This window comes from Oryctolagus cuniculus, chromosome 2 (assembly GCF_051225735.1).
Source record: "Oryctolagus cuniculus isolate XC-2025 breed Fujian yellow rabbit chromosome 2, ASM5122573v1, whole genome shotgun sequence".
NCBI lineage: Eukaryota > Metazoa > Chordata > Mammalia > Lagomorpha > Leporidae > Oryctolagus > Oryctolagus cuniculus.
Window position 1 is genome coordinate 75,716,098 of NC_142868.1, and position 24,200 is coordinate 75,740,297.

Consider the following 24,200-nt stretch of genomic DNA (forward strand, 5'->3'; position numbering starts at 1 on the left):
GGCCATCTTCCATTGCTTTTCCCAGGCCATTAGCAGGCACCTGGATAGAAAATGCAGCAGCCGGAACATGAACTGGGATGGGATGCCAGCATCACAGGTGGTGGCTTTACCCACCATGACACAATGTTGGCCCTGAGACTGTAAATCATAAATTCTTAAGTTTTTAAGTATTTCATTAAAATGGTGTTTGACTTTATGAAGTTATTAATAAGTAGTGCTTCTAGAGCTTAGAAATGTGTATCTCACATTTTTACATTCACATAATTTATTGTTGTTGATGAGAATGGGTGAAATTATAGGGAATTTGTACATTTACTAGCAACCCACATATTACAGAATGGATTTATGTGCCTATAATTAAGATAGTTCTTCAGGTTGTAGATTTATTGGTATTGATGGTTGATCTTAATTCAGTACCAACCTTTGCATTGATGTGCAAAGATGGGATTCACCTTCTGCACTCAAGGTGATCCAGTCAAGTGGCAGAGCGGAAAGTTTCCACAGCCCATTCCAACATTTTGCAGGCAGCTAATGGCCATGGAAACCAACATGCTATGGAGATATATCACTGGGGAAATTCATGTCTGACTGAGGAAGGTTCAGTAAATGTTTCAGGAGATGAAATCTGAGCTGGAGTTTAAAGGATATGCAAGAGCTTAAGAGGGATGTTTGGGAAGAGAGATTGTTGTCTAGCAGGGTGAGTAAAAGCTTTGGAATCAGATGGGCCAGGCTAAAAATAGAGGCCCATTTTGTTTTTCTATGCAGTGGATGGATAGGTAAATTATTTTACCTTTCCCTGCCTCAGTTTTTTCATTTGGAACAAAAAAAAGGTAATGACATTTGCTTCATAGATTTTTTGTGAGGATTAAATGAGATTCTGCAAGAAGAGTCTAACATAGTGCCTGGAATATATAGACACTGTGCATAAATTCACACATAGATTTATTTGAGTAATAATTACCCAAATGAATGTAGTTGGTACATTTTCAGTGTTTCATTGGAAATTTGCTAATTATCATCAAAATTGAATGACTTGTATTTAATCATTATACATTTCTCACTGTGCCTTCATACTTCCATGGGTTGCCAATCTTCCTTTTGCTGTTTGCAAATAGAGTTCTAGCTTTTTTTTTTTTTGAAATTAAAATTTTCCAGGAAAAGAGAAAAATCTGAGATGAATATGGCAGAAAAGTGAACATGAGATACAGCCCTTTAAAAAATAGTTTTGGCCTGTTTCCTACATAATGGAAAACAAAAAGCAAATTTGGCTTCATTGGATTATTATACTTTAATTAGGAAATAAATGTTTTTATTCCTCAGGGAAGAGAATATCCATTAGCCTGTGAATGATAGTGATTCCCTGACAGTACAGAGAATGGCTGGTTGAGTTTATGAGGAGAGATACTAGGTGGAGCAAAGTAATGAAATAGAATGTAGGCGCTTTCTTCATTAGTCCTCATTGACAAGTTGGAGGAACCTTGCCTTTTATAAAAAAATTAGGAAATCATTGAGAATGTTTGCCAGGAGATGAACAGGTGTTGTTTTCTAAGTCAATCCAGCCACAGTAAGGCCCAGAAGCACTGACTCACATATTTGAATGATTAAAATGGGCATGGTGTCCAGAAATTGGGTCAATGCCTTTGGACATGGAGGTGAGGTATATATGTATTTATGGAATCATTCCTGAGTTTGTGGAAAATAAATAAGTCTAGAAATTTTTGGTGGATCTAACTTTTTCAGGTAAGGAATAAAATCACATTTAAAAATATGTATTTTTTTGTCTTAGTAAGCAACATACCCTGAGTAATATATTGTGACATCTAAGTTAATAGTATTCCACCTAATTATCAGTATTTAAAAATAGTACTAGTTTATTATATATTATAAATATATAATGAGTACTAGAGGAAATTATTTTTTAGCTTTGACAGGATGGGAACTGGGAATATCTATTAAAGTAATCTCTCCTGGAAGTAGTCTATTAAGAATTCTGCTTTAATTATAATGATATTAATGGTACCTCTCATCAATCAGAGAGTGATAGAGTATTTTAAATGACATATACTTAGAGTACTTCTCTTGTAAAAGATGTTATAATAAACTGTTTAGTAGACAAATTTTTAAATGTGTGACTAGTACATTAAGAAGGGTCTGTATTGTTCTAAAAGTAGTCACACGGAATCTAGACTTCTGCTCAATAGCTGACTTTGTGGAATTTTAGTTTATTTTTGAGGCCTTTATCTGGATGATTTGATGAAAAGTAATATTTTAAAAATGTTAGCATCAAGTGGAGAGGGACTAGAATAGTCTTGGTAGAAATTCTTACTAATTTGCTTTTAGAAATAATTCCTGATTTTATGACATTATTCTCCATTTTTTATTTTTAAAAAATTTTTATTTATACAAGCTGAACAAATTTCATGTACTTCATATATCCAGATATAAGAGCATAATATTTCCTACCCTATCCTCCCTCCTGCTCAAACTCACACTCTCCCTCCTCTTTTCTTTCTTATTTTTTCTTTTAATTTTTTCAGTAACATATTTTCAGTTTATTTTATAATCACTAGATTAACCCACCACCAAATATAGAATTCAAGAAGTACTAAGTAGAAAAACCACTGTTCCTCAAGAGTATGACAAGGGCTGTAAACAATAAGCACATATCAAAATGTCAATTTCACTCATATATGTTACATTTTTATAATCTATGTATTAACCACCACAAGTCAGGGAAAGCATATGGCATTTATCATTTTGGGATTGGCATATTTCACTAAGGAAAATGGTCTCTAACTGCATCTATTTTGTTGCAAAGGACAGGACTTCATTCCTTTTTTATGGCTAAGTAGTTTTCCATAGTGTATTCATTTTCTTTATCCTACTCATCAGCTGATAGACACCTGGGTTGATTCCATATCTTATCTATTGTGAACTGAGCTGCAGTAAACGTGGGGATACAGATAACTCTTTCATATGCTTATTTGATTTCTTTTGGGTGAATTCCTAGGGTATGATGACTTGGTCATAAGGCAGATTTATTTTCAGATTTCTGAGGAATCTCCATATTGTCTTCCATAATGGTTGTACTAGTTTACATTCCCACAAATAGTGTATTAGAATACCTTTTCCCACATCCTCGCCAGCATTTATTGTTTGTTGATTCCACATGTGAGGCATTCTAATTGGGGTGAGGTGAATCCTCACTGTGGTTTTGATTTGTGTTTCCCTGATGGCTAGTAATCCTGAGCATTTTTTCATGTATTGGTTCTTTATTTGAATTCCTTCATTTGAAAAATGCCTGTTTGTGTTCTTTGCCCATTCCTTGATTGGATGGTTTATTTTGTTGTTGTTGAGTTTCTTGAGCTCTTTATAGATTCTGGATTATCAGTTGCATAGATTACAAATATTTTCTCCCATTCAGTTGGTTTTCTCTTGACTTTGTTGAGTGTTTCCTTTGCAGTGCAGAAGCTTCTTAGCTTGATGTAATACCTTTTGTCTATTTTGATTTTGATTGCCTGAGCTTCTAGGGTCTTTTGCAAGATGTCATTATGCCAGTGTCTTGCAGAGTTTCCCTGATGTTTTTCTCTAATAATTGATGATATTAGATTGTAGATTTAGATACTTAATCCATTGTGGTGTTGATCTGTATAAGGTGTAAGGTAAGGGTCTTTTTTCATATTTGTGCATATAAAAATTGAATTTTCTCAATACCATTTGTGAAGAGACTGTCCTTGCTCCAGTGATTGCTTTTAGCTCCTTTTTCAAAGATAAGTTGGTTGTAGATGTGTGGATTAATTTCTGGAGTTTCTATTCTGTTCCATTTGGTTTACATGTCAGTTTATGTACCAGTACCAGGTTGTTCTGATTATAATTGTCCCATAATATGTCTTGAAGTATTATGATAACTCCAGTTTTGTTTTTATTGTGTAATATTGCTAAAGCTATTTGGAGTCTCTTTTGTTTCCACAAATTTTAGCATAATTTTTTTCTAGATCTGAGAATGTCCTTGGTATTTTGATTGGAATCTTGTTGAATCTGTAAATTGCTTTTGTAGTATGGACATTTTAATAATATTAATTCTTCCAATCCATGAACATGGGAGATTTTTCCATTTTTTTGTGTCTTCTATTTCTTTTTTTTTATATTTTATAATCTTCATGGTAGAGGTCTTTCACATTCTTGGTTAAATTTATTCCAAGGTGTTTGAATTTGTTTGTAGCTATTGTGAATGATACTGTTCTCACAATTTGTTTCTTAGCTATGCCATTGCCTGTGTATAAAAATGCTATCGACTTTTCTGTGTTAATTTTATATCCTGCCACTTTACCAAACTCTCTTATGTATTCCAATAATCTCTTTGTGGAGTCTTTTGGTTCCCCTCTATATATTATCACATCATCTGCAAATAGGGATAATGTGACTTCCTCCTTCCAAATTTGTATCCCTTTGATTTCTTTTTCTTGCCTGATGGCTCTTGCTAAAACTTCCAGAACTATATTAAACAGTAATGATGAGAATGGTCTTCCTTACCTGGTTCCAGATCTTAGTGGAAATACTTGCAACTTTTCCCCATTCAATATGATGGTGGCTGTGGGTTTGTTATATATTGCCTTGATTGTGTTAAGGAATGTGACTTCTATATTTAATTTACTTAAGATTTTTATCATTAAAGAAGTTGTATTTTATCAAATGGTTTCTCTGCATCTATAGAGAGAATCATATGATTTTTGTTGTTCAATTTTTAATTTGATGTATCATTTATTGATTTGCATATGTTGAGACATCCCTGCATACCAGGGATAAATGCAACTTGTTTTGGGTGAATGATCTTTCTAATGTATTGTTTACATTCCATTTTATTTTAAGAAACTATATTATGGAATGTAGAAAAAATTTCCAAAACTTTCTTTTAATATGCTTAAAATGAAAAATAAGCAAGCTGTTATAAATTGCTTTTGTGTCAGTGAAGACATTTTAACTGATTATGCAATGAGTTTTTATAATGCCATAAATATTTGTATATTGTGGATTGTTACTAAGGTGTTTGAAAATTTCTCTAAATAACAAAAGCTGTTATTTAATTTTTGCTAGTTCAAACAAGGAAATTAAAGTGAACTTTGATAGACAAGTAATTTTTTTGATAGACAAGCTCTTTTAAGTATTATTTAATTTAGGGGCCAGCACTGTGGCATAGAGGATAAAGCCACCACCTGCAGCACTGGTATCCCATATGGGTGATGGTTCAAACCCCATCTGCTCTACTTCTAATCCAGCTCTCTGCTATGCCCTGGGAAAGCAGTAGAAGATGGCCCAAGTCCTTGGGCCCCTGCACCCACAGAAGCTCCTGGCTCCTGACTTTGGATTGGCACCACTCCAGGCCTTTGCAGCCATCTGGGGATTGAACCAGCAAATGGAAGACCTCTCTCTCTCTTTCTCTCTGTGCCTCTGCCTTTCTGTAACTCTGCCTTTCAAATAAATAAATAAATAAATCTTTAAAGAAACAATTGTATGAATTTACAAATTATTTATAGAATTGGGCAGTCTCTGTTTCCCCCAGGATCTCGTTATCCCTAATATATTTTGGGATCCCAGTTTGATGACAGCAGTTTTCACTGTAATTTCTGGCTAAAGAGGAGAGAGCATAGAAATCTTCAAGAATGCTGTGGCTTTCTCACTGTTGTAAAAATTATGTCCTCTAGGGGTTAGCAGATCTTATATGACAAATGCATTGTAATTTCAAATCTTGTAGGCCTCTGGGCCCCTTCTTCTACAGTATGTACAAGGCAAATCTAACATTTTGCCTTATTTATTGTGGATCATCTGTGGGTTCATGTGTTGATCACTTATCCAAACACATTGTTGAAGCTCTTTAAGTAAAACAATAAAACTGTTCAAAGCCATCTTTATATTCTTCCACCGTGATTTCATACCCTAAGGATCCCAGTGATCTTTCCTGGAGTTCTATCTACATAGAGAAAACCATGCAGTTCCTTTTACAGATACAAAAATCCTACTATTGTAAAGAAGACTTCAAAGAATTTGAGGATTCATTGTCCCCTCCTTCATAAAGATCTGCCCATAAGTTTCCATTCCTTTTTCAGGATGTCATTCCTTCCCAGATGACACCCTCATTTTGACAGAAGACATGCTGGAAAACTAGGGGTTCAATTCGTGTTGTTTAGGATGAGACTTTGGGTATCATCTTCATAATTATCTGTCCAGTGACTATAGGAGACAAGTATTTCTTTCAGACAAAAAGAGGAACTTTTTTGGTATTTATGCAGATTTTGAGTTGTGAATTTGAAATCCTGAATTCCTCCTTTTCTTTCTTACTGTTTTGCAGCATAGTTAGGAGCTACTAATCTGTTCCATTTTATTTCTTTGGTTAATGTAGTAGTCTATGGCTACTCAGACTCTTACATTCTATAGTTATTTAAGTAAGAGCATCTGGTGATCGCTTCTCGGCCTTTTGGCTAAGATCAAGTGTAAGAGCATCTGGTGACAGGATTTTGCATATTTTGATTATCACACCATTCTATGAACTGAGAGTCCCTCTTGATTGCTGGAAAAAAAGTCATTAATGCCTTTAAAGCTCATTACATTTGAGAACAAATACTAGAAAACACAGAATCAACTTAGAAAACTTCTCAATATTCTTCTTGTTAGAAATACTTAGAGAAGCAAAATCCATGTCAATCTGAGTTCAGACTTTTTTTTTCTTTCCTTCCCAAACAAGTTTTTTCATTCTTGTTTGAAGAATTTGTGCTTTTCTATTATTTTTTGATTTCATATGTTGATGAAAGGGGTGCCAATTAAATATATATTAGATCTTCTTTTTCTCTCATTCTATTACTTTGTAAGCTTTTAATTATTTTGTTTCATTTTTTTTCTGTACTTTTTTCTCAGTTCTCCAAGGATTCTGTTTTCACTTGTATGCTTTTTAATTTAATCTTATTTTTTTTAGAGAATTGTTTAATCCATTAGGTTCTCAGGGACACAACAATTGAAAGATAGTTACTACAACACAGTTCTCATCAATTCTCATATTAATATGATATTAATACAGAGAGCAGATTCAGTGTAGTTTATGTGCACAATTCTAAGAATATAATGATACTTCCCTTCCTCCCTTTCCTCTTCTCTCTCTCTCTCTGTTTTATTTCTTTTTTTAGTTTTTGAGATAACAATTTTAATTTATATTATAGTCAAAGGCCTAATGTTCCACTAAATAAAGAGTTCAACAAGTAAAAATAAACCCTAGTTCAGTGAGAATATGAATAAGGACTATAAACAATAATAAAATGAACAGGTAACCATTTCAATCATAGGGAACAAAACTGAACCAACGAACACCGCACTCATAATCTTTGCACAGGGACAGAGTACCTTCTTCTTCCATCCATTTTTGGAGGGGATGGGCTTTTCTGATCTATCAACAGGCAATTTTTACAGTGTATATTTTGAGAATAAGGTGTGAAATGTGTCAGGATCAATATTCTGGGCTCCCTTCTCTGTTATTTCAGCTAAAATCTTAAAAACATGGCTATTCTCTGGAGTAATTTTTTTTTTCCGCCAAAGATTGATAAGTGCATAAGTTTCTGTCACCAGCCTAGAGTTTCCCAGATTTCTTAACATCTTTCTCTTTCAAAATATTGAATTCACCCTTTGAACTTGAAATTTATTGAAAGATTTCAAATTAAACCATATCAGCAATCTTTCTCTCTTTCCAAACTTTCTTTCTGCTTAGTTTTGGGCATTTTCTGAATGTACTGCTCCCGCCCTTTCATAGTAGCCGCACTGTTCAGTCTGAACAGTCTTCTCACAGGCAAGACTTTCTTTTGGTGGGAATATTTTATTCAGGTTTCTAATATCTTCCTGTCCCCAGCACTTTTGCATTTTTGTTCCTCCTCAAAGATCATCCTGCTGTTTTTTTTTTTTTTTTCCTTTCTGTCATTGTCTTTAGTAGCACTTGTCAACTATTTGAAATCTGTGATTTGTTCCTCTCTCCTCACCTTCTAGGTGTATGTAGCTTATAGAATTGAAATACATTTTATATAACATATTGAAATACAGAAACTAGAGAAGATGAAGAATTAAGTTGATGTAATATTTTTATAGGAACTAGAATTTACTATATTATTTCATCAGTAAGAATTAATTATATACTGTTTCTACAATTAAAATAAAATGGAAAAATTGCCTTAATTTTTAAAATTTGTTTTGAAATGGAGTAGATATTATTGTAACTATGCTGTGATCTGGCACCTAGAATAATAGATAATATTTATATAATAGAATAATATTTATATAAACTGTCATGAACATGAATTTGGACTTCAATTAACCACAGCAAAAATTGTCCTATCATAGATTCCTGGGATAAAACAGTGATGTTCAAATTTTCTCAGCCATTCTGATTATTTTAAAGAGTGTTGCAAGTTGATCCACTCTTTTTTTTTTTTTTTTTTTTGACAGGCAGAGTAGACAGTGAGAGAGAGACAGAGAGAAAAGTCTTCCTTTGCCGCTGGTTCACCCCCTAATGGCTGCCGCGGCAGGCGCGCTGCGGCCGGCGCACCACGCTGATCCAAAGCCAGGAGCCAGGTGCTTCTCCTGGTCTCCCATGGGGTGCAGGGCCCAAGCACTTGGGCCATCCTCCACTGCACTCCCGGGCCACAGCAGAGAGCTGGCCTGGAAGAGGGGCAACCGGGACAGAATCCGGCATCCTGACCGGCACTAGAACCCAGTGTGCTGGCACCGCAAGTGGAGGATTAGCCTATTGAGCCCAGGCACTGGCCATGATCCACTCTTAAAATCTCTGTATTTAAAACATACAGTGATCTATTTCTTTGACATATTTTATCTTAAGTGCAGATAAAAGCATTTTTTTGTTTTCCACAAATGTAAAAGATAACTTTTTCTTCATAATGAAAATTATGGTTTTTGAGGGCTTTATGATATGTTTTGGGGCAAAACTTAGTATTTTCCTTGGTTGAATTTCAAATTAGTAAATTTCTAAGTTAGATTTTAAATATATTGTTTTTAAGTGAAGAACTCAGATAGAAATTCAGTGATTAATTCTTGCCTTCCACTTGATAAACTGCTTCAGAGAACAAAAGATAACTTGTGAGTCATTTGGAAACTGCATTGCTTTTGTTAAAACCCATACAGTCCTTAACTGTTCAGAATTTCCAGTTAACTTGTCAGACTTTCAACTACAAAAAGCAACAAGTTTAAAGGACTACACAAAACACCTTCCTCACATCTCTACTGACAACGATAAAACATTCATTCATGGATATCTTATATGTGGATGTTTTGCCCAAATATTGTAATATTGTAATGCAGCTTTCATGATAATAATAATAATCCTTGTTTATACAAGAAGAGACTTTGTCTTGTTTGTCTAAAATGATGTCCACTTGTTAGGAAAGGTCTAGGTATACAGTGGGTACTATCTATTAGGTAACAAATGTGGAGCTGAATAAAAGTATGTGGAAATCTTTTTGGCATTATGGGCTTGGGCCTGTCATGAAATTTAGAATTATAGATAAACACTACCTTGAGAATTTCATAATCTCTTTCTCCACACCAAGAAGACTAGAAGGAAGAAATGTAAATCAAAATGTAGTTTTGCTTTACAATTCTTGTCTATGTAGAATTCTGCTCAAGGAGAACATTTATATAAACAATAGACTTCTGATTTTTGAAAGGCAGGGAGACAAAAAAAAAAAGTGAGACAGAGAGAGACACAAAGAGAGATCTCCCATCCTGATTCATTTCCAAAATGTCTACAACAGTTAGGACCGGGCCAGGCCAAAGCCAGGAGCTGGGAATTCATTCTTGGTATCCCACATGGGTAACAAAGACCAACTACTTGAGCCACCACTGCTGTCTTCCAGAATATGAATTAGCAGAAAGCTGGAACCATGAGTGGACCTGGAACTCAAACTCAGGTATTCCGATATGGGATGTATGTGTCCCAAGCGTGGCTTAACTGCTGCACCAAACACCTGTACCTATAAAATATATTTTCATGTTGCATCTCAGATAATCCCCCAAACCGTGTGAGTTACTTAGCATTTTATTTATTTGACAAAGTAGAGAATTGAAATGAAGATGTGTTAAGAGACTGTTTATGACCTACTGGTTTGTCACATGCAGATTTTATAGGTCTGTTTTTTTTTTTTTTAGTTTTACGTAATTTTTATTGATATAAAGAGAATAGAGTTCATGTATTTCATAGGTACCATTCTAAGAAGATAATCATATTTCCCTCCCTACCTTTTTTTTTCTCTCAAATCTCCTTTCCTTCTATTTTTTCTTTTTTGCAAAAAATTTCAATCCATTCTATAATCACAGGATTAATGCACCACTAACCATAATATTCAACACATAAAAACTTAGAAGACCACAGTTCCACAGGAGTATAAACAAGAGCTAAAAACAATAACAGAATCACAAGATGTCCATTTCATTCCTATGCTTTTTTTTGTATACGATATTAACTACCACATATCAGAGAAAACCTGATATTTGTCTTTTTGGGACTAAGTAGAATGATTTCCAGTCACATCTCTTTTGTTGCAAAAGACAAGATTTCATTTTATTTTTAAGATTTATTTAGTTATTTGAAATTTGGAGTTACACACACACACACACACACACACACTGAGAGAGAAAGAGAGAGAGACAGAGACAGACAGAGAGAGGTCTTCCATCCGCTGGTTCACTCCCCAATTGGCTGCAATGGTTGGAGCTGTGCTGATCCGAAGCCAGGAGCCAGGAGCCTGGAGCCTCCCCCAGGTCTCCCACATGGGTGCAGGGGCCCAGGTGTTTGGGCCATCTTCTACTACTTTCCCAGGCCACAGCAGAGAGCTGGATCCAAAGTGAAGCAGCCAGGTCTTGAACTGGCGCCCATATGGGATGCTGGCACCACAGGTGGTGGCTTTATCCTTTACACCACAGCGCCAGCCCCTCATTCTTTCCTTGTGTGTGACTGAGTAGGATTCCATAGTGTATATATACCACATTTTCTTTCTCCAGTCATCATTTGGTAGGCATCTGAGTTGATTCCATATCTTAGCTATTTTGAATTGAGCAGAAGGTTAGACACTGCTCTTCAAATTTTTACGGGTATTTTCCTACATAAGTTACATAGGTTAGGATAATTCTGTTTACTATATACAGGGAGATAAAAGCTAAGTACTGTACAGCAATGTCCCTACCAATCAAGAGAAACAGAAGCTGGCTCAATTAAATTCTCAAAGATGTTTGAAAATGCTTCTTTCAATTTACTTTCTTTTTCAGTAGTTTGAGCTTTATAGCCACCAATTTATAGTAATTTAATTGTATATGTAATCATGGGTGAGGAAAGTAAGGATAATTTTGTAAAAGTTGACTGAAAAGTCTATCGTTTTCTTCTTTTTCTCAATCAGATTTGCTCTCTACATATGTGTGTGTATATCTCATTTAAACTATACAAGCTAGCTTTAAAATTAATCATTTACCTGTTTGTCTACCCATTCTTAAGATTTCAATTTTGAGTCCCTTGTTTATAGAGATTTGCTGACATATTCAGAAAATAGTGATGTTATTGAAAAATATGAACATCAAATGAAGTTTTCTATATAGATTTTTGATTTTACTTTGATTATGAAAGTATTTTATTATACATTTTGTTTCCTTTGCTAGGTATATGACTTGAGAAAAAGATTTGAACTAGAGTCACTTAAGAACTTTAAGGGCTGCTGGGACATTTGGATTACCAAGAAATAAACTTATCTAAGAGAACCCTACTTATATTTATCTATATTTAAGACATTGGCAAACATTTTACCTTGATTGTCCCAAGAAAACATGATAGTGAACATAGAAAGAACTATTACTTTTGTTTCCCTTGTTTCTCTTCTTTCTCTGTTGCCTCAATTTAAAGCAATATTGAGTGAGATTAAAACTTTTTGAGGCCGGCGCCGCGGCTCGCTAGGCTAATCCTCCACCTTGTGGCGCCGGCACACCAGGTTCTAGTCCCTGTCGAGGCGCCGGATTCTATCCCGGTTGCCTCTCTTCCAGGCCAGCTCTCTGCTGTGGCCAGGGAGTGCAGTGGAGGATGGCCCAAGTGCTTGGGCCCTGCACCCCATGGGAGACCAAGATAAGTACCTGGCTCCTGCCATCAGATCAGCGCGGTGTGCCGGCCGCAGCGCGCTGGCCGCGGCCGCCATTGGAGGGTGAACCAACGGCAAAAGGAAGACCTTTCTCTCTGTCTCTCTCTCTCTCACTGTCCACTCTGCCTGTCAAAAACAAAACAAAACAAAACAAAACAAAACAAAAAAAAACCTTTTTGACTGTGACATTCTTAATGCTTTCAAAAATGAATAATGCAATATTGTATTGATGCAATTATATATTCATCATTTAAATTTAAATTTGTAATCTGATACAGAAGTGTTGGACATTTTAGAATTCTAATTTCATGCATTCTGTGGATCTCTAGAGCATAAATTCTAGCAAACAATGCCAAAATGATTGCTTAGCTGTGATATCCCTAAATTATTATAGAACTTGGAATCCAATACAAAAAAAATGGAGAATATTTAATTTATTTTTGGTGTTATTGAGAATGAAATAATAAATAGAATCACTGCTAATAGTCAAGATTTGATTCAGTGGGCTATATAATTTTCTTTCATATAAAACTTCAAGGTTTACATTTCCATCTCACTGCTGATTAACTTTTCAATTACTTATGCAAATATCACAATACTTTGCCAGGCTGTGTTCTAGACTCTTGGGATTTATAGAGTAATATAACAGAAACAAGTCCTGCCCATTATGTGCTTATATTCAAAATGTATGTATGTAGACACTTAACAGATTTTGTAGCACAGTAAACAAAGCAGATAGTGCATCTAAAAATAGGGAACTATTGGAAGAATATTTAGTCATAATTTGGACAGCATTTTATTGATTATGCAACAAATATTTTGCAAACCTACCATATGTGGAAATGCTCTATGGAATCTTTTTTTTTTAAACTGGTTTTGGTGATCCTAATAATCATAGCGTTGTGAATCACAGAAGCATAATAGTGGATGAGGAAGACTGAGTAATAGCAGTAATCCTGCAACTATCACTATAATCATCAATAATGTAGCAATCCCTCCACACTTTTATTAGCGTTGACTTGTTGAACCATAGAGGAACAGTGAGGCCTATAGTAGCTTGGACCTGCACACCCCATTTGGGTCAAGCAAGATGACCCAATGGGTCCTCATGATCTGCTGGTCAATGGAGAGTGGAAAAGGAAATGATCTTTCTGCCCACTTTAGGAATGATTTTTACATTTTGGTTTAACAATATCTCTAGAAAAATACAAGTCATTTCTTTAAATATAATACATGAATACAAAAAATATTCTAGTTTTGCTTTATTATAAATTACATATTTTAAATATATTTATTCAATGATTTACTTATAGTTTTACAATGAAAATATGTTGAATGAAGATAAAACCTTTTTTGGGGGATTGATGAGCATACGGAGAAGATTAAAAATGTGTTTCTACATTGATAACTAAATTGAATTAATAGTTACTTAAATGATGCTGTCTGACTAGTTAGACACATTAAATGAGGCAGTTTATCCAAGATAAAAGTGCATTCTATAAATCTCCTTTAAAAAAACCAGCAATTCATTCAATTAACAATTTTAATAAAACCAGCTTAACGATTTTAATAAAAAGACCCTCTGTTCCTGTTGCTTTTGTTTCAGAATTAGGCATGGGGGGTCAGATGGCCAATGAGGGTCAAACTATAGAGTAAGCTTTTACAGACAAAATGGTATTTTTCTTTAGAATGGACAAGGCAAGTTTCATTGAAAGGAACACATCTCAGGTAAACCTCGTTTTACTTTTATTCTTCATCTTCTTAAAGCTGACTGGAGAGAACCTCATTGTGTTGCCCTATACTTTTTGTTCAGGGCACCTGAGCCATGCACAATGTATCACTTATCAGTAGAACAAAAGACTCCTTCATGGGCCCAACTCTGGGGAAGATGACAGCTGCAGACTCAAAGCCTCTCTCGCAGATACTTTGCCTGAGATGGAACAGGAAATAGACTATTCAGATGGACTTTCATGTCTAACTCCATTTAATTTGACTCAAGTAAGATTAGCCTCTTTCAAAACATATCTGTGTTTAATGGTAATCCTAGATGTTTGTTTCTTATGAGAGACTGAGTTCAGAACACGTGGAAAATACACTATTACATGGATTTACAGTAGAAATGATGTCTATTTTTATTCAGCTGAAGAGTGCTGTTGTATATTTTAAGAACCTTACATTTTGGATTAATGTTCCCTTACCAAAATTACAATATAAAAATAATACTTTTTTTCACTGACTGTAAGACTGAATGTAAGACCAAAGAAAATTAGGAAGGCTTTCAGTTATTGATAATGTAATATAATAACAATGTCAATAAATATTAAAAGGAAACTCATTATGTCTGCAATTACACAATTAAAGATGTAGCTTAATTTTAAGTATTAATCTTGTCTAGCAAGATACTAGAATTGGAAGCAGAGCTGGGACTTGATCTCTGATATGGGATGTGGCCATCCCAAGTAGCATTTTCTTTATTGACAGGCAGAGTTAGACAGTGAGAGAGAGAGACAGAGAGAAAAGTCTTCCTTCCATTGGTTCACCCCCCAAATGGCCCCTATGGCCGGCGTGCTGCACCGAACCGAAGCCAGGAGCCAGGCGCTTCCTCCTGGATTCCCATGCGGGTGCAGGGCCCAAGGACTTGGGCCATCCTCCACTGCACTCCCGGGCCACAGCAGAAAGCTGGACTGGAAGAGGAGCAACCAGGACAGAACCGGCGCCTCAACCGGGACTAGAACCCAGAGTACCGGTGCCACAGGCAGAGGAGTAGCCTAGTGAGCCGCAGCGCCGGCCCCAAGTAGCATCTTGACCACTGTGCCAAATGCCCACCCCGACACAACAGTTTTGTCAGTAGGTGCCTCTATATACTTGAAAATCTGTCCACCATTGTACCATTGTAGTTTGCTCTCCTACAATATTTATGACGCTGAATAAGATATAAATAATTGCTATAAATAAAGTAAAAGGATTAAGTAGCTTGATCACAAGTGATGTGGGACATTTGTATTAAATGATGGGATGTTTGATCACAAGTGTTGTGGGACATTGTATCACTTAAATCACCTAATGATTAAAATTCATTTTTTCAAGGTATAATTATGAACATATTATTTATTTTTTACAGTCTAACCTTTCATTAAATGTTTTCTCATTTGTTTCCAGTCAGAAAGTTGGTTCACAGTTATGTAAGTAGTACTTAAAACTTGTAATTAGTTTTGTTATGATTTGATGAGTGATTATGTCTGTGTATCCTCTATCTGTCATCTGCCTATAATTTATTTATCAATCAAGTCTGTTTGCAAATAGATGTATCGATTTTGACACATACATCCTTGTCCACTTACCAGGATAATAGAATTGAACTATTAGAATTGATCTAATAGAACTCAAAAAAATATGACACATACCAACTCTTAAAATATTCCTCTTTTGCTTACTTTTCATACGATTCTTATTAAGTAGAAAAAAATTTGAAGCAGTTCAAAAAGAGTTTCTAATTAAACATTGAACTCTGAGAATGGACATTGAGGTGTAGAAGGTTAAGCTGCTGCTTAGGACATCTGCATCCCATATCAGAATGCCTGATTTGAGTCATGGTTGCCTGTGCTAATGATCTAACCTCCTGCTAGTGTACCTGGAAAGGCAGCAAATGATGGTCCAAGTACTTGGGTTCCTGCTACCATATTTGCGACCTTGGTGGAGTTCCTGACTCTGGCCTGGTCTAGCCATGGCTGTTGAAGGCATTTGGGCAGTGAACCAGCAGATGGCAGAAATCTCTCTCTTTATCTCTCCCTCTCCCTCTCTGCCTTTCAAATAAAAATCCATAAATCTTAAAAATAATTGAACTCTGAGGCTTTTTAATATTTTATTTGAAGACATATTTCTTTACATACTGTTGCTTCTAGTAACATCATTTTGGTATTATTATGTTATATTCTCCTTCATGGTCTCTCTCTCTGTGGTCTTCATCACCTTCTGTTTTGAAAACAGTCAGCTCTGTCCCCTGGACCAGTTGTCTTCTTTTGCTTACATAGCTGAATGCAGAATTTAACTATGAATACTTTTTCAGAATACTCCAATTTTCTTTTGTTTTACTCCATTCTTAGAGTGTCAAACCATATATTTCTTGATAATGGTATAATTGGAAGCAACCTTTGTCTTTCCTCAGTTTAATATTTTTTAAGAAGTGTTTATGTAATTTCATTTTATTTGAGAGACACACACACAGAGATAGAGACAGGGAGAGAGATGGTTCATCCACTGGTTTACTCTTCAAATTCCTGAAACAGCCAGGGATGGGACAGTCTAAAGCCAAGAGCCCTGAACTCCATATGGATCTCCCTTGTGGGTAGCAAGGACCCAAGTCTTGAGCCAGCACCTACATCCTCCCAGGATGTACATTAGCTGAAAGATTGGAAGTAGAGGAGCAAGGATATATCAGGCACTCTGAAATGGGATGCAGGCATCTCAAACTGAGACTTAACTGCTGTACCAGACACTGAACTCTCAATTTACTGTTTAAAACCAGGGGCAGCTTTTGATCTAGATGGTAAGACACTTATTAGGAAATTTTTTTTTCATATTGTAGTAACTGGGTTTCATCTCCAACTGTGGTTCCTTATTCCAGCTTCCTACTAATAAAAACTCTGGTGGATAGCAAACTATGATTCAGTTAGTTGGATTTCTGCCACCTAGATTGGAGACCTAGATTGGGTTCCCAGCTCCTGGCTTTGGCTCCAGACCAGTCCTGGTTGTGGTGGGCTTTTGGAGAGTTCACCACGAAGTGGGAGTTCATTCTTGCACTCTCTCTGTCTCTTTTTCTCTCTCTGCCCTTCAAATAAATAAACTTTAGAAGAGTTACTGATCAACTGAGAAATTTCTGATTTGGGGGCTGTTACCACTTTTTATGATGAAATATTTGACTCCTCAGAAGGATAAGAATATAAATTGGTACTGTGAATGTTTGAATCCTTTCAAAAACAGAGTGATTTACACATTTTGCTGATATAAACTATAAACCTTAGCTAAAATATTCCTCAAAGGATGTTCCTGATCATTAAACAAAATATTCATTTCTCCCAACCCAATTACCAGAGGCTCATTTGTTTTCAGTTTCTGTCTTCTGGAGGAGGGGAACTTTGTAAATTGTATCATCTGTTGAAATTACGAAAAAATCAGAAAAGTAGAAATGTAAAAGGAATCATTCTTTTTTTAAAAAAAATTATTTATTTTATTTGATGCAAGCTCTTTTTTTTTTTTTTTTTTTTTTTTGACAGGCAGAGTGGACAGTGAGAGAGAGAGAGAGAGAGAGAAAGGTCTTCCTTTTTTGCCGTTGGTTCACCCTCCAGTGGCCGCCGCGGCTGGCACATCGCGCTGATCCGAAGCCAGGAGCCAGGTGCTTTTCGTGGTCTCCCATGCAGGTGCAGAGCCCAAGCACTTGGGCCATCCTCCACTGTACTCCCTGGCCATAGCAGAGAGCTGGCCTGGAAGAGGAGCAACCGGGACAGAATCTGGTGCCCCAACCGGGACTAGAACCCGGTGTGCCGGCGCCACAAGGCGGAGGATTAGCCTATTTATTTTATTTGAAAAAGTTACAGAGAAACTGAGCCTAAGGCAGAGAGAGAGAGAGAAAGAAAGAGAGAGAGAGAGCGCTTACAGCCGCTAATTCATTCTCCAGATGGCTGCAACAGCCAGCGTTGAGCCGATCTGAAACCACAAGCCAGGAGCTTCCCTTGGGTACAGGGGCCCAAGTGCTTGGGCCATCTTCTACTGCTTTCCCAGGACGTAGCAGAGAGCTGCATCCGAAGTGGAGCAGCCGGGACTCAAACCGGCGCCCATATGGGATGCTGGCACTGCAGGTGGCAGCTTTACCTGTTACACCACAGTGCCTGCCCTGAGAAATCATTCTTAACTGATAGTTAACTCAGAATGACTGCCTTATTCCTAGATGAATATCATAGCGCTGTGGGAAACTCACAGTATTTAGGACTCATAAAGTAATCCAGTGTCTTAAAATGTCTAATCATTATGGTATCTGAATTTCAATTTCAGCTAAAATAATGTGTACATTTCTTTACATTTATTTCTTCAATCGTCTACCATGGCTGAGACACTCTGAGGAGGGGATAAGTTCATGGGAAAGAGCCATGAAGATCAGCACAGAGGCCAGGCACACCCAAGGGAAGCTGGGACAACTATGGAGTCTGCTGGGTCAGTAGCAAATAGGTCCCCTCAGAGGACAGCCCCAAAAGCAGACAAGATGGGGGAAACCTGGTGTGACTCCTGCAATATGTTCGTAAAACAATGTGTTACAGAGCTCATGAGATAAACACAGAGAAGATACAGAAAGTAGCAGGGATGACAAAAGTAGAAAAATTTCAGGAGAAACGGTCTTAACTCATAGCACTGTAGAATAATATTTTTAAAAGAATGTTTCCCAAAGCAATCAAATTACAGGGATTTTTGTTAAAAACATCATCTAAGGGGCAGGTGTTTGGCAAAGTGATTAAGAAGCTGCTTGGGATAAGTGTCTGGGATCAAGTCCTGGTTCCATTGCAATTTCTAACTTCATGCTAATGCACACAGGAGGCATTACTCAAGTCGTTTAGTCCCTGCCACAGTTATGGGAGTCTTGGGTTGCATTCCTAGCTCCTGGCTTCGACCTGGAATAGCCATGGCTATAGCAGGCATTTGGGAAGTGAATAGCAGATTGCAGATAACTGTGTCTCTCTGCCATTCAAAAAAAGATAAGAAAGCATGCCAGTTGAGCCCTACTCTACTCCATCTCTGCTTGGGAATTTGGAGCTCAAGGAAAGGGGTCTTTGTGCTTTCTTCATTGAGTAGGTAGGGAAGGTGAGAATGAGAGTGATTGAAGGGCTCTAAGTGAACTTCCCCTGCCCAGTATTGCCATCCAGAACTTGTTGATAGTGATGAGCAGTTGGTGCTTTGGAATCTGCAAGAGGCACAGCTCCTTTGCCATCTCTCCTGCTCTCAGTTTAATCACTTTTGCTCAATTCTACATGTCCTGTCCTTTCTTTGCAGTTTATTTTAGGCCTCCTTCATTAGCTCCTCTTAACCGGCCCTGCCTGCTGTTGTTCACCTTCTAAAGATTCTGCCTTGATCCTCTGTATTGTCTTGTTTAGACTTGAAGAACTTCCTTTATCTGCGGCTTGTGCAATGGAGCAGCACCCTAGTTATATGGCTCATCAGAACCACACTTGCCAAACTTTCTTCATTTTGCATCAAGTGTATTGGGTATGCTTTAACAAATACAACAAATATAGTGCTGGTGAAATAATGGCCTCCTGCTCTTCCTGCACCTGATTAAAAATCATGGTGCAATTTTGTTTTTACTAAATATATAACTTATGTTATAAAATCTTAAATTCTAAATATATAACATGTTAAGATATGTATCTTTCATATGAAAGATATGAAATTATATTTATTATATATGAAATTTATAAATTTATACCCCAATTATATTATGTTCATACCCCAATTATTTTCTACCTTATATTTGGTCCCTCTTATTATATGTAAATGCACATGTATGTGTGTGTGGAAGCTTCTCAGCTTGATGTAATCCCATTTGTTAACTTTGGTTTTGATTGCCTATGCCTCTGGAGTCTTTTTTAAGAATTTTTTGCCTATACCAGTATCTTGCAGTGTTTCCCAATGTTCTCTAATAATTTGATGTTATTGGGTCATATATTTAGGTCTTTAATCCATTTTGAGTGGATTTTTGTGTAAGATATAAGATAGGGTTCTTGCTTCATACTTATACATGTGGAGATCCAGTTTTCCCAGCACCATTTTTTGAAGAGACTGTCCTTGCTCCAGGGATTGATTTTAGCTCCTTTGTCTAAGATAAACTGGTTGTAGATGTGTGGGTTGATTTCTGGTGTTTCTATTCTGTTTCATTGGTCTATACATCTGCTTTTGTACCAGTACCAGGCTGTTTTGGTTATAATTGTAGAGGCCACATTTTAAGATCTACTGGCCTAATGATGACTATTTAAACTGTTAACTAAACTAAAAGTCATCAGTTGTTTTATTTTTTTGTTCCTCTATGTACCTAATTAGAGAGTCTACTCTTTTTTTTGTGGCATTTACATGTCAACTACATAATTTCTGCTGATAGTTCAATATCTTCCAAGACCCATTGTGATCATTAATTGTCAAAACTTGGTTAGGCCCCTAAACCCAGACACATGCCAAAATGGTAGTCTAGATGTTTCTTAAGATTTTTTTTTCAAAAATGAGATTAGCATTTAATTCAGTAGATTTTCTGCAAAGTAGCTTCCCCTCTATAAGTTGGATTAGTCTCATCTAATCAGTGGAAAGCCATTAGAGAAAAAGACAGGTCCCCTAGGAGGGAGGAGATTCTAACTCCTGACTACCTTGAGACATGAAATGTAACATGAACTGTTTCCTGGGTCTTCAAACTGCTGGCCTGCCTTATAGAATGTGGACTTGTCAACCCCTATAACTGTGTGAATGAATCCTTAAAAATCTCTCTCTCCCTCATTCCATATTCTCTTCCTTCTTTCTTTGTGATCCTTTGGAAAACCCTGACAGATGCATCCCGGTAGGGTGCCACAGGATTGGAAACCAGCTAGAATCTATTCCCAATCTTTTGCCAGGCCTGTGAATACTGGAGTGATCTTTTTAAAAGCATTATGCATCGTTTGGTCTTTCAGACTGGACATGATATAAACAATATCTGAATATAAATTACATCTGTTATGTAGGCCCTAATGTTTCTAATCTTTGTTAAGATGAACCAGTACTATTGATTTTGATTTTTTTCTTGATATAGCTTTTCAGAAAATACTAATGAAATGAACAAAATAAAATATAAAAGGATCAGTATGCTTTCTTTTTCAAAAGCTATAATTTTTGACAGGTCTTAATTAGGAAGATACATAATATTAGTGATGACTACTACTATTCATAATACAGGCACAGTGATTTTTAGTTGATTGATTGCCCTCATATCCCCTATTTACTTTAAGTGAAAATCTCAGAATTAGACATGTCTTTGCATTAGTTTATAATTAGTTACTATTTCAAGAAGAAATTCAATTCTGATGAAGTAATATGGAATATTAATGAAAACACAAACCTATCTCAAGCTTCTTGTTGATTGCAAAGGCATTATTTTCTCTTTACGCCTTAGTTGCAGGTAGTACAGCAGCACTACACTTTGATGGCAAGGAGGGATCAGCAATAGGATGGCATTTTGTCCAATTTCACACTAAGGAACATGATCATCTTTTTTTCCCCCATTGCTCTGGCTTATACCAGCAGGAATGTAGGGATTACAGAAAATAATTGCATAAATTGTTACTTCCTGCCAATATAAAATGTCACTGAGTACAATGGCAGGATCTTTTTCCACAAGACTGCTGACTTTTTAGTCTGACCTATGAAGATAAATCACATAAGCTACTTAAGGTTGGAATAATAATCTTTTGTGATTAAAATGATGAAAGCTTTAAAGCTGGCCTGATGCCAGATATTTTACCTAAGGAAACGGAGAGTGGAAAGAATCAGGATTCCAGTTTTGATGATACTGGGAAGAGTAGTCTGGGTGACATGTTCTCACCTGTCAGAGATGATGCTGTAGTTAACAAGGGAGGTGATGAATCCATAAGCAAAGGAGATGGCCTTGACTTTCTACCACAGTTAAACTCAGTGTTTCCTCCAAGAAAAAATCCAGTATCCTCAGGCAGTTCAGTATTACATTCTAGTTCTCTTAATGTTTTTATGGGATCTCCAGGGAAAGAAGAAAATGAAATTCATGATCTGACAGCTGAGTCTAAGAAAACGTATCTGGGAAAACAGGAACCTAAAGATTCATTCAAACAGTTTGCAAAGTTGATCTCCCCTGGTGCTGAGACTGGAAGTCTAAATGCTTTTCCATCATCTAACCAAACAAGAAATCTTGAGAAATTTGAAAATCCAGAGAAAGAAATTGAAGCCCAGTTGATATATGAACCCCCAGTTAACGGAACCTCAACTCCAAATCCAAAGATAGCATCCTCTGTCACTGCTGGAGTTGCCAGTTCACTCTCAGAAAAAATAGCTGATACCATTGGAAACAATCGGCCAAATGCACCATTGACATCTGTACAAATCCGTTTTATTCAGAACATGATACAGGAAACACTGGATGACTTTAGAGAAGCATGTCATAGGGACATTGTGAATTTGCAAGTCGAGATGATTAAACAGTTTCATATGCAGCTGAATGAAATGCACTCATTGCTGGAAAGAAACTCAGTGAATGAAGGTTTAGTGGCTGAAATTGAAAGACTAAGAGAAGAAAACAAGAGACTATGGGCCCACTTTTGAAATTTCAGTGAATGCCTTAATGTTTTGTAATTTGTTAAGTTTTGGGCAACACAGAACTACATAGAATGAGTATTGGTTTCATGACCTCTAGAAGGAATTTTTTTTCCAAGTAAAAGGTTGATAGGATTTTACAGCAACCATTTCATTTTCTTTGTTAAAAATTTTATATTTTTATATTAAAAGCTGGACAATATCTCATTTGCCTAATAGGAAAGTCAACAGGATCTTTATTTTCTGAAAGCTTTAGCTATGCACTAAGTGCCCTTTATCCTCAAACAAGAGAATTGTGCATAAAAATAGGTTATGTATGTTTTTTAATCACTTTTTTTAACAGATGTATTTTTTGATTGACAGATTATCTTCCAAATTTTTGGGGTATTTCAGGTTTAAAGAGTTTGATATGTCTTCTATTTTTATAGAGATAGTAATTTTAAAATGGCAATTGGTGTTTTAAACCACTGATTAATAAAACACAGTGTTGATTATTATTTCATTAACTTCATGAGGTCAAGTAAAACTATTATTTATTGTGATAAGGTAATTTTAAAAATTTTGAATTGCTCAAATTGCATTCTGTCTTTTGTGTGTGTTGCTGTGTAGTACTTCTGACAACCCTGTACTCTGATTGGTATTTTTCAGCTAACTCTACTTATGAAAATCTCTTAAGAGTTTGTAAGAGTCAACAAGGCCAGTATATCTGCTGATTCTCTCATGAATTCATAACATGCAAAATTATGCTATAAAGTTTCCATCAGTATGACTCAGTCAGTAATCATTGAAAATTTCATGTTATATACTAAATATTACAGTATTATTCCATGTTTTTCTCCCAAGTGAGAAGTGTAGATTGTTTTGTTTTATGGTTTGTATCATTAACTTTAATTTTTTGCTGTGCATAATATTTTTATGTTATTGGCCTTGCCATAAAATTATTTATAAAGGCTAATTGTCAAAAGAATTTACACCTCTTTGGCAAGAGATGGATGTAAACATCTGTCTGCTGTGATCTGTAGTTTTAGGGGTATATGATTTGGAGGGCTACTGACTTGTTTACCTTTTTGTTGTCTCTTGTCCCAAAGATTTAAACTGTGTACTTTGTATATAGCTCTCCTGCCAAAATTTTGATTTCTGGGAGGAAAATAACTAAATTGAAAGAAAAAAACTAGTTTAGCTTACTAACTTTATAGCTTTCCAAAGTGATGGAAAGTTTTGAGGCTATATCTAATAAACATAAACATACTAATAATTTCTTTCAAAAATAAAATCAGGAATGTTACTTTTTTCCAATGTGCCCCTGGAGAACACATTTGCATTGAAGCATATAGAGATGTTAATGTAATCTTTCCTGGCAATTATGAAGGCATTATGACTTGTAACAAGTTTTTCTATATATCAGCATCAAACAGGTTTAGAAGACACAAATATTAGTGTATTTCACCTACATGCTGTATTTAAATCTATTAATATTTTCTTACTGCCTTTTCTATAAATGCACATAATGTGTATTAAAGGAGGTGAGATAAGTAAAACAAATTTAGTAATTTTATGTGTATATATGAAACATTTTTGTCTGGAATTTAAAAGCTGCCTAAGTACAAAAATAAAATTTTTATATGTGAAAAAACAAACTTGAAAAAAAAACATTTCCTATCTTTTGTCATATGATGCCATTTGGGGGAT

At 35.9% G+C, this 24,200-nt stretch overlaps 1 pseudogene; it reads left to right on the forward strand.

The window, feature by feature from the left end:
* The first annotated feature begins 21,674 nt into the window (after nucleotides 1-21,674).
* Nucleotides 21,675-22,520, forward strand: LOC149127841 (protein NEDD1 pseudogene; annotated as a pseudogene).
* The last annotated feature ends 1,680 nt before the right edge of the window (nucleotides 22,521-24,200 follow it).